The sequence below is a fragment of the Capricornis sumatraensis genome, chromosome 6, assembly GCF_032405125.1.
Source record: "Capricornis sumatraensis isolate serow.1 chromosome 6, serow.2, whole genome shotgun sequence".
NCBI classification, from domain to species: domain Eukaryota; kingdom Metazoa; phylum Chordata; class Mammalia; order Artiodactyla; family Bovidae; genus Capricornis; species Capricornis sumatraensis.
The window spans coordinates 69,504,329-69,515,074 of NC_091074.1; the positions used below are offsets into that span (position 1 = coordinate 69,504,329).

The 10,746-nt window shown below is 41.7% G+C and overlaps 1 non-coding gene across 1 annotated transcript; it reads left to right on the forward strand.

Moving 5' to 3' along the window:
* Positions 1–7,308: 7,308 nt before the first annotated feature.
* Positions 7,309–7,415, forward strand: LOC138081606 (U6 spliceosomal RNA). Its single transcript, XR_011145053.1, has one exon. It is a non-coding gene; the product is annotated as a U6 spliceosomal RNA (small nuclear RNA).
* The last annotated feature ends 3,331 nt before the right edge of the window (positions 7,416–10,746 follow it).

Here is a 10,746-nt window from a genome sequence, read left to right on the forward strand (position 1 = left end):
TAAACTGCCACCTTCCCTGTTAGTCAAGAAATAATATCTGAAATACTACCTCAAGAAACAATAATATAAGAATGTTGTTTGGAAATACTTAAGTCGGTAGTGGAAAAACAAACTAAAACAAGTGAAAGTGGTTGCCTTTGCTACTAAGTCGCTTCAGTCATGTCCGACTCTGTGCGACCCCATAGACGGCAGCCCACCAGGCTCCCCCGTCCCTGGGATTCTCCAGGCAAGAACACTGGAGTGGGTTGCCATTTCCTTCACCAATGCATGAAAGTGAAAAGTGAAAGTGAAGCCGCTCAGTCGTGCCGACTCTTAGCGACCCCATGGACTGCAGCCTACCAGGCTCCTCTGTCCATGGGATTTTCCAGGCAAGAGTACTGGAGTGGGGGTTGCCTTTGAGGAGGGGGAATTTGGAGGGAAAAGGAAGGGATGGAAGACTGCTATTTTTAGCTCAAAACTTTATGGAACTATGTGCCTTTTAAAATATAAATATATACACACACATTAACTTTTATAAAATGCGTCCTTTTTTTTGGTCAACCAAGGATTGAACCTGGGCCCCTGGCAGCAAAAGTGTGGAGTCCTGACTACTGGGCCACCCAGGAATTCCCAATATAAAATGAAATTTTAAAAAACATGGTAGATCCTTGACATTCTAAAGGCACACACCCTGAGATCTTTGCACATCTCCAAATTCACAGATACTGTTATGGCACTTTGCAAGGATTACTGCAAGCAGAATGCAACATGGATGCCAAGCTGCACACCACGCTTGCCCACTTGCTCTAGTGGCCCAGCACCACAGAGCAGGCCAAGCCTTGATTGAGCAAAATGACAAGTAACCAGAGAACACACACCTTAAGATCCTTGGGAAGTAACAAAAATGACAAACTCTAAATCCATCAAAACCAAGGGTCTACAGTGCCATAAGAGTATTAAGCCACAGGCCTTTGCTGTACCTTGAAAGTTGCAGATGGTAAAATGCCTCAAAGCAGGGGCCGTGAGTTGGCCATATCCATTGTTGAGTGAAGGGTCAACAATGGTCAGCAGCAGCACACGTGCCCGGACCTCTACTCAATCAATCAGGGATCAAAGAGCTCAAGGCTTTGGGGAGATTAGTTAGACAAAAAGCAATCACTGCTCACAAGTTGACAGCCTTGTAAAAGGAAACACATACACTAGTAAGTATCAAGTTCCAAGGAGGTGATTATTTTATAGCAGTAACAGGGAAGAAACATTCTGGTTCAAGTTTATTCAAAAGAAATAAAACAGGGAGTTGTCTTCGGAAGCTTCACTGGCCCCAGAGTCACTCTGAGAACTGAGAGACCATGTCGACTGGGGCCCTGTTAGGTGAGAGCAGGCAGCACCAGACGCTGAGCTTACTGCTTTCTCTCCTAATGTGGAGACCAGAACCAATGCTGCAGTAACTGTTGAAGTGCCATCTTAAGTACTTCTCACTTATTTTATCTCTAATCTTCAAAACACGCCTGCCAGGTGCACCTTATTAATCTGACTTAACAGATGAGGGGAACATAAAAGACTAACTCCCCAAGTAAGCGGTATTTAGATGCAGCATATCAGTTTGAAAGAATAATGATATTCTGTCCAATGCCTTTCTTTTCAACAAGCAGCAGAAATATGACTATCTGAGGAAAAACAGCCTCCTTATTTTTTGAAATGTCAGTTACCTTGAGTATAAGAAGAAACCACCACTCTTTTCCACAAAAGGTCATTCACTAAAATGTCAGACACTTAATGTTCAATCCCCTTTCTATAGAAACGGCATAAGTAGGAAGGAAACTGTAGTCTCAAAAGTACCATTCTAAGGAAATTCCCAGGGCTCAGAAACCTATGTGAAGAGACTATTGAGGTGGCTAAAGATGCCCTGGAAAAAAACCCAGAGATTAAATAATGTTGGAAAATAGGTAAACAGTCCATATAACTTGATATCACTTAGAGATTGTCAGCCCTACACTAGATGCCCCAACAAACAGTCCTTGAAATCAACTTGAGTACTCCAGGCTCTTCTGAAAGCACCTTAGGGACAGAACTATGATGTTCTGTGTGCCTTACTGTCAGGGCAGTGCAGGATTCCTTACTTCCTCCTCCTCTTCTTTAAATTAAGATTTTTTTTTTTTAATATGAACCATTTTTGAAGTCTTTATTGAATTTGTTACAATATTGCTTCTGTTTCATCTTTTGGTAAAGAGGCATGTGGAATCTTAGCTCCCCAGCCAGGGATCGAACCTGCAACCCCTGCATTGGGAGGCAGAGTCTTAACCACTAGACCACCAGGGAAGTCCCAGGGCTCCTATCTTAAGGGGCTCTAGAAGTTGTGAAACTAAATCGTGGCATTAGAGATGATCAAAACCTGGAGAAACACTTATTCTCCATAAATTAATAACTGTGTTGAATTACCCATTTAGAGATAACTCCAAACTAATTTCTCTTTAATGATAATATTCTTTTATCTCAATATCATGTAATCAGTCAATTTATGATCATTTAGATTAGCAATAGAAATCAAATCCACTATGATAAAAGCTAATTTTAGCCATAAAACTGGCCAATTAGATTATTCAACTGTTCTTTCCAATATCTAGAGTGTCAGAAAGCACTGCAGGATAACTCAGAGCTCTTAACTGAATGCAATAAGTTCATTCAACTGATTCAAGGACAAGGGGATTTGTGATTAAAGCATGTCAGGAAGCTCACAAAATCTCCAGGAGGGTGCAAGAGCAGTACTGGAATGAAGCAGAGCGTCCAACCACATTATGAAAATCATTATTGCCACGGCCACTCAAACTTTGCATGGACCCTGCTCTGGATCAGCTGCTCAGAAGAGTAGCTGTCACTGCACCTTCTAGACTGGCACTATCCAATAAAACTTTCTACAGTGATGGACATCACCGGCATAGCTGCTGTGCTGTCCACTAGTCTCTGGCAGCTACAGAGCGCCTGAAATGTGGCTAGTGTGACTGAGGAAATGAGCTTTTAATTTTATTTAACTAATCAAATGTCTACTGGACTGGCCAGAGTAATTCTAAATGCTCAAATCGTTCCATGTTGCTCACACCTGCATCCAGACCCCACTCAGGTACCTATGACCAAGGGAACCTAGTTCTCCTATCTGCACTGAAAAATTCTACCTCGGAAAATGGGACTCACAATTTACAGCCTATCCAGATGTAAAGGTTGGGGTGGTCAAAAGACTCTGGACAGCTGCTACTGTATCATTCCTCTGACAATCTGAGCCCCTATCCATGAGTGTCATGTGCAGATGACTTTGTAATACATTGCTCTACATGCAGTGGGGTGTCAGGTGATCAACCTGAAAACGAGAGAGAAGAAAAACAACAGAAAGTCAAAGAGCTGGTGTCACAGCACACGGGCACAGACAGCGCAGACATCTTTAACTAGCATTATCTTTTTATATTTTTTGCTGCCCTGGGTCTTAGTTGCAGCATTCGGGATCTAGATCCCCAACTAGGGGTCAAACCCACTGGGAGCACAGAGACCCAAACACTGGGCCACCAGCGTAGTCCAACTAGCATTTACTGAGCCATTCCATAGGCCACAATAAGGAAATAGAGCTCTAGGGAATTTAAAAACTGAGGCCACTTAAAAACACGTATTTCTAAATTAATTTAAAAATAACAGTATATAATTACATACTAATTTATGAAAAATAGTATCTCCCACCAAAAAAAAATAAGAGAGGAATTGTTTTACATTTTTGCATTAACAGAAGACAGCTAGATTCTCATATTTGCTTTTGCATTCAGACCTTTGCAATATCACACACAAGTGTACACTCATGAAACATGTTATACTGCAGCCTGGATGAGAGGGGGGTTTCGGGAGACTGGATACAAGAATATGTATGGCTGAGTTCCTTCGCCGTTCACCTGAAGCTATCACAATATTGTTAATCAGCTATACCCCAATACCAAATAAAAAGTTTTAAAAGATAAAATACATAGTAAATTAAATGAGGAAAGAGGCATTGTTTTACATTTTTGCATTAACTGAAGACAGCTGGATGCTCATATTGCTTCTGCAATCAGGCTTTTGCAATATCACACACACGTGTACACTCATGAAAGAATGACAGTGAAAAAAGTAAGTTTTTGTATCATTATGAAAATAGTTTTAACCTCACAGACTCCTTGAAAAACTCTCAGGGGCCCCTACTGGTCCTTGGACTATACTTTGAGAACTGCTGATTTAATGAAAATTCTAAGTATAGTGGGGGATGGAGGAATGGGGAGTGATCACTGAAATGCAGAGGACAAAACTAGTAGGAGAAATTATAAGGAGAAATCAACAGACTCATAAAAAGACAAATTCTTATCTCTAACCAGGGGAAGTCAATAGACTATGTTTAAACTGAAAAATTGAGTAGATCCAAGCATAGCTTTTCATACATGTATGTAAATATCAAAAGAATTAGCTAAGAGTTGAAAGTGGGAGTCTTGGGGAAGAAGAAATGGGATGCAGGGGGGTTAAGGCCGAGTACTTCACAAATCTTGTTGGATTATTTGACTTAAGTGTGTGTACTTAGCAAATTACTGAGACATATATATATCTTTGGTAAAATTTATTTTTAAAACTATAAAAAGAGCCTGAAGAGACCATAATCACCCCCACCCTAACACACACAATTAGAAAAAGTTGCGAAAGAATTCAGTTCAGTCGCTCAGTCGAGTTCAACTCTTTGCGACCCCACGGACTGCAGCATGCCAGGCCTCCCTGTCCATCACCAACTCCTGAAGCTTACTCAAACTCATGTTCATCAAGTCAGTGATGCCATCCAACCATCTCATCCTCTGTTGTCTCCTTCTCCTCCCGCCTTCAATCTTTCCTAGTATCAGGGTCTTTTCAAATAAGTCAGTTCTTCATATCAGGTGGCCAAAGTATTGGAGTTTCAGCTTCAACATCAATCCTTCCAATGAACACCCAGGACTGATCTCCTTTAGGATTGACTGGCTGAATCTCCTTGCAGTCCCACGGGACTCTCATGAGTCTTCACCAACACCACAGTTCATAAGCACCAATTCTTCGGCGCTCAGCTTTCTTGATAGTCCAACTCTCACATCCATACATGATAGCCTGGAAAAACCATAGCCTTGACTAGACGGACCTTTGCTGGCAAAGTAATGTCTCTGCTTTTTAATATGCTGTCTAGGTTGGTCCTAACTTTCCTTCCAAGGAGCAAGTGTCTTTTAATTTCATGGCTGCAATCACCATCTGCAATGATTTTGGAGCCCCCCAAAATAAAGTCAGCCACTGTTTCCACTCTTTCCCCACTTATTTGCCATGAAGTGGTGGGACTGGATGCCATGATCTTAGTTTTCTGAATGTTGAGCTTTAAGCCAACTTTTTCACTCTCCTCTTTCATCAAGTTCAGTTCAGTTCAGTTCAGTTCAATTCAGTTGCTCAGTCGTGTCCTACTCTTTGCAACCCCATGAATTGCAGCATGCCAGGCCTCCCTGTCCATCACCAACTCCCAGAGGTTACTCAAACTCACGTCCATCGAGTCAGTGATGCCATCCAGCCATCTCATCCTCTGTCGTCCCCTTCTCCTCCTGCCCCCAATCCCTCCCAGCATCAGAGTCTTTTCCAATGAGTCACTCTTCTCATGAGGTAGCCAAAGTACTGCAGTTTCAGCTTTAGCATCATTCCTTCCAAAGAGCACGCAGGACTGATCTCCTTTAGAATGGACTGGTTGGATCTCCTTGCAGTCCAAGGGACTCTCAAGAGTCTTTTTCATCAAGAGGCTCTTTAGTTCTTCACTTTCTGCCATAAGGGTGGTGTCATCTGCATATCTGAGGTTATTGATGTTTCTCCTGGCAATCTTGATTACAGCTTGTGCCTCATCCAGCTCAGCATTTCTCATGATGCACTCTGCATACAAGTTAAATAAGCAAGGTGACAATATACAGCTTTGACGTACTCCTTTTCATATTTGGAACCAGTCTGTTGTTCCATGTCCAGTTCTAACTGTTGCTTCCTGACCTGCATACAGGTTTCTCAAGAGGCAGCTCAGGTGGTCTGGTATTCCCATCTCTTGAAGAATTTTCCACAGTTTATTATGATCCACACAGTCAAAGGCTTTGGCATAGTCAATAAAGCAGAAATAGATGTTTTTCTGGAACTCTCTTGCTTTTTCGGTGATCCAGCAGATGTTGGCAATTTGATCTCTGTTTCCTCTGCCTTTTCTAAAACCAGCTTGAACATCTGGAAGTTCACGGTTCACGTACTGTTGAAGCCTGGCTTGGAGGATTTTGAGCATTACTTTACTAGCATGTGAGATGAGTGCAATTATGCAGTAGTTTGAGCATTCTTTGGGATTGGAATGAAAACTGACCTTTTCCAGTCTTGTGGCCACTGCTGGGTTTTCCAAACTTGCTGGCATATTGAGTATAGCACTTTCACAGCATCATCTTTTAGGATCCAAAACAGCTCAACTAGAATTACATCACCTCCACTAGCTTTGTTCATAGTGATGCTTCCTAAGGCCCCCTTGACTTTGCATTCCAGGATGTCTGGCTCTAGGTGAGTGATCACACCATCATGATTATTTGTGTCATGAATATCTTTTTTGTACAGTTATTCTGTGTATTCTTGCCACCTCTTCTTAGTATCTTCTGCTTCTGTCAGGTCGATACCATTTCTGTCCTTTACTAAGCCCATCTTTGCATGAAATGTTCCCTTGATATCTTTAATTTTCTTGAAGAGATCTCTAGTCTTTCCCATTCTATTGTTAACCTCTATTTCTTTGAATTGATAGCTGAGGAAGGCTTTCTATTGCTCCTTGCTATTCTTTGGAACTCTGCATTCAAATGGATATATCTTTCCTTTTCGCTTCTCTTCTTTTCACAGCTATTTGTAAGGCCTCCTCAGACAGCCATTTTACTTTTTGCATTTCTTTTTCTTGGGGATGGTCTTTGATTTGTTACACAGCAATAAATAACTGAAACAATGTGAAACTTTGCATCTCCCAACAAATCAATACTCAAATACAATCCCCAAGGGACACTTTTATTTTTTATTAATATGGGGGGGGAAGGGTGTCTATTAATGTCTTTGGGGAAAATCACTTTTAAACCATTGTTAGTCCACATGGAACAGATGAATGCCCCCAAACCTCTGAGTTCCAGAAGATCCAGGGATGCCTGGCTACTTTGGTAACCACTTCTCTTGATTACAGTGATTGTTTCAGAGATGGATATGTGACCAAGCCATACCAGAATTAGAGTCTGCCCTGGGGACTTCTGCTGGTACCATTAAAAAAAAGATATTCCTGTGCTTGCTTTGGCAGCACACATACTAAAACTGGAACCATACAGAGAAGATTAGCATGTGCCCTGTGCAAGGATGACACACAAATTCATTAAGCGTTTCATATTTTTCACTGACTGGGATCCTTTTTGGGGGGGGCTATGCCGCATGGCATTATGGATCTTAGTTCTCAAACAAGGGATCAAACCCATATTCCCTGCACTCAAGAGTGGGTTAACCACTGGATCTCCAGGGAAGTCCCTCACTGAGATCCTTATCAATGCCAATGTTAGAGAAGAGAAAAAGGAAGGCCTGACTATCTCAAAAAAAAAAAAAAAAGTGAGAAAGAGAGAGGAAAACAAAGAGATATTCTCTTCACTCAGACTGCAAGCTGTGAGGGGGATGTAAGTCTAACACTGATGGTGTCGATTTTTGCCTATTTGAGAATGAAGCCAACACAGAAGGAAGCAATTCCAAAGACCATGTACTGATGATATCAAGACCCTGGGATCCAGCCGTGACTGTAGTTGGCATGATCCTAGGACTTCCTGTTTCATGAGCCAACAAACTCCCCTTTTACCTTAACCAGGTTCATGTTGGATCTCTGTCACACAGTAAAGCTCAAATCATAATCTTGATAAAAAATATAAATAACATGGCTATATTGAAACATTTTTGGATCTAAAAAGAGTATTTTAAAACTTCAGTCAGTTTGGGAGGTATGAAATGTGATGGAAGGGAGTCATGAATCAAGATCATGCTTATTCAAAACTCACAAGCATCTCTAGCAAACTCAGAGATCCAGTCTGAAAGCTATAAAAGAGCTCATGCTAAGAAGATAAGTGTTCTATGAAAAGCTGCCTGTCTGAAGCCTTCAAACCAAGGAAAAAAGCTTGATGTCTTTTTAAAAGATTTCAAAATGTGACTGCATCCATATGGCAGAAGATAGCACAAATAATTTACCAATTTCTAAGACTAAAGGAGGGAGGAGAAGGGGACAACAGAGGATGAGGAGTCGGACATGACTGAGCGACTGAACTGAACTGTATTTGACCCGAAGCAAGTGTACACTACAATATTTATCTGTAGGAACAGATTGTTAGTAACCTCCAAACTAAATATAATTAAGAAAGTACACTTATACCACTGCTTATTACATTAACATGATCAAGAGCTAACTGTTTTCTCAATAGATTCACTTTCCTAATAGTGCTTTACTTCAGTTCAGTCGCTCAGTCATGTCCGACTCTTTGCGACCCCATGAATCGCAGCACGCCAGGCCTCCCTGTCCATCACCAACTCCCGGAGTTCACTCAGACTCATGTCCATCGAGTCAGTGATGCCATCCAGCCATCTCATCCTCTGTCGTCCCCTTCTCCTCCTGCTCCCAATCCCTCCCAGCATCAGAGTCTTTTCCAATGAGTCAACTCTTCGCATGAGGTGGCCAAAGTACTAGAGTTTCAGCTTTAGCATCATTCCTTCCAAAGAAATCCCAGGGCTGATCTCCTAACTCCTTATTGCCAAATTGAGACTTAAATTGAAGAAAGTAGCGAAAACCACTAGACCATTCAGGTATGACCTAAATCAAATCCCTTATGATTATACAATGGAAGTGAGAAATAGATTTAAGGGACTAGATCTGATAGACAGAGTGCTTTACTTAGACTAATAAAAAAAGTTCATTTGTGTTCTAGGAGAACAAGCCAGTTAATAGCACATTTTAAACTATCTGATTTATATACTGACCTACCTATAAGCTTTTCAACAATATACTTAGTTCGTAAACCAAAGTACACTCATACTCAAGCATCATCTACCACATAGCAAGCCATCTGCTGCCCATCTGCCAGGGAGGACCTGCAAGGCTATACCACTAAGAAGCATCTTAACATTCTAAGAACTCTTATGTTCAATATCCCTAATCTAGATAAAACCCTAGCAGAAATATAAACAGAACTTTCCCTCTACCTGTAGAGATGACAAAAGTGAAAATAAATATGTAAGAGTACAAAACAGACAAGGTCCCAGTCAAGCAGGCTAGGATTTTGATGGGGTTCCAAGTCCTGGAATCCTAAAATCTCATCCAAATTCTGATCTGACCAACTAAGTGAGACTAGCTAGGCACGCAGGTGCCCAGGGTTAGCTTCAGATACCACATCCATCAGCCTAATTTCTTTCTTTCAGTTTGGCTGTGCTGGGTCTTTGTTGCTGGGCATGGGTTTTCTCTAGTTGCAGCAAGCAAATTTCTCATTGTGGTGTCTTCTCTTGTTGGAGAGCATGAGCTCTAGGTATGCAGGCTTCAGGCACGCAGCCCAGCATGTGGGCTCAGCAGTCATGTTGCAAGGGCTCAGTTGTGCCACAGCATGTGGGATCTCCCTGGATCAGGGATCAAACCCATGTCCTCTGCATTAGCAGGCTGATTCTTAACCACTGGATATGACTAATTTCATCATCTCTGGTTCTGTTGTGTCAGGGCTGGTTCAGAAATTGGACTTGTGTGCTAAGACTTTTCAGTCTTGTCTGACTCTTTGTGACCCTATGGATTGTAGCCTGCCAGGCTCCTCTGTCCATGGGATACTCTAGGCAAGAATATTGGAATGGGTTGCCATGTCCTCCACCAGGGTATCTTTCCAACCCAGGGATCTTTCCAACACGAACCCGTGTCTCTTATGTCTCCTGCATTGGCAGGTGGATTCTTTACCACTAGCACCACCTGGGAAGCCGAAATTGGACAGATTAAGTCTATTAAAAAGAAGTCCATCAATGACTGAACATGAGCATGACTGGGGATGTCAAGCTAATGCCAGAAGCCCTTACCATCTCACCCTACTCTTCAGTGCTCCCACTTCACCACCTTGTTTTCCAGTGAAAAATCCTTAGGAATTAGCTGACGTAGAACTTTATAATTCAGTCTGAATAAGTTATTAGCACCCTACTTATACTCCAGTGCAAAGTCAAAATGCTTCTACTAAAACCGCCTGTTGAGGCCAGGGACTATATTTCCTCTCTCTCTCCGAAAGTGCCTGATATAAACTCAATGAAGTATCTGTAAAGTAATTTTAGATATTTTACTGGCCCCTCATGCAGCATGTAGGATCTTACTTTCCCAACTAGGGATCAAACCTGTGCCCCCTGCATTGGACGTAAGGCATTTTAACCACTGGAATTTTGTATATAAATGAAATATAACACCGTATTACCCAACAAGTCATTTTCCTGAGAATCACAACTATCCCTAAAATCAGCCAGAAGTCAGAAAGAAGAAATCTCAGAAATCCAAAACAAAGATCAAAGCCTACACATATATGAAAGATTTCCTCATAGGAAAGTCCCTGAAGCCCTCACAACAGTCTTTTGTTTCAAACAAACAAAATTCAAGTTTTTCTAGTTTTCTAACTAACTGAAGACAGGCACAAAAAATTCTAGAATGAGGACCAGAGGCGGCTGCATGCTGACAGCTGC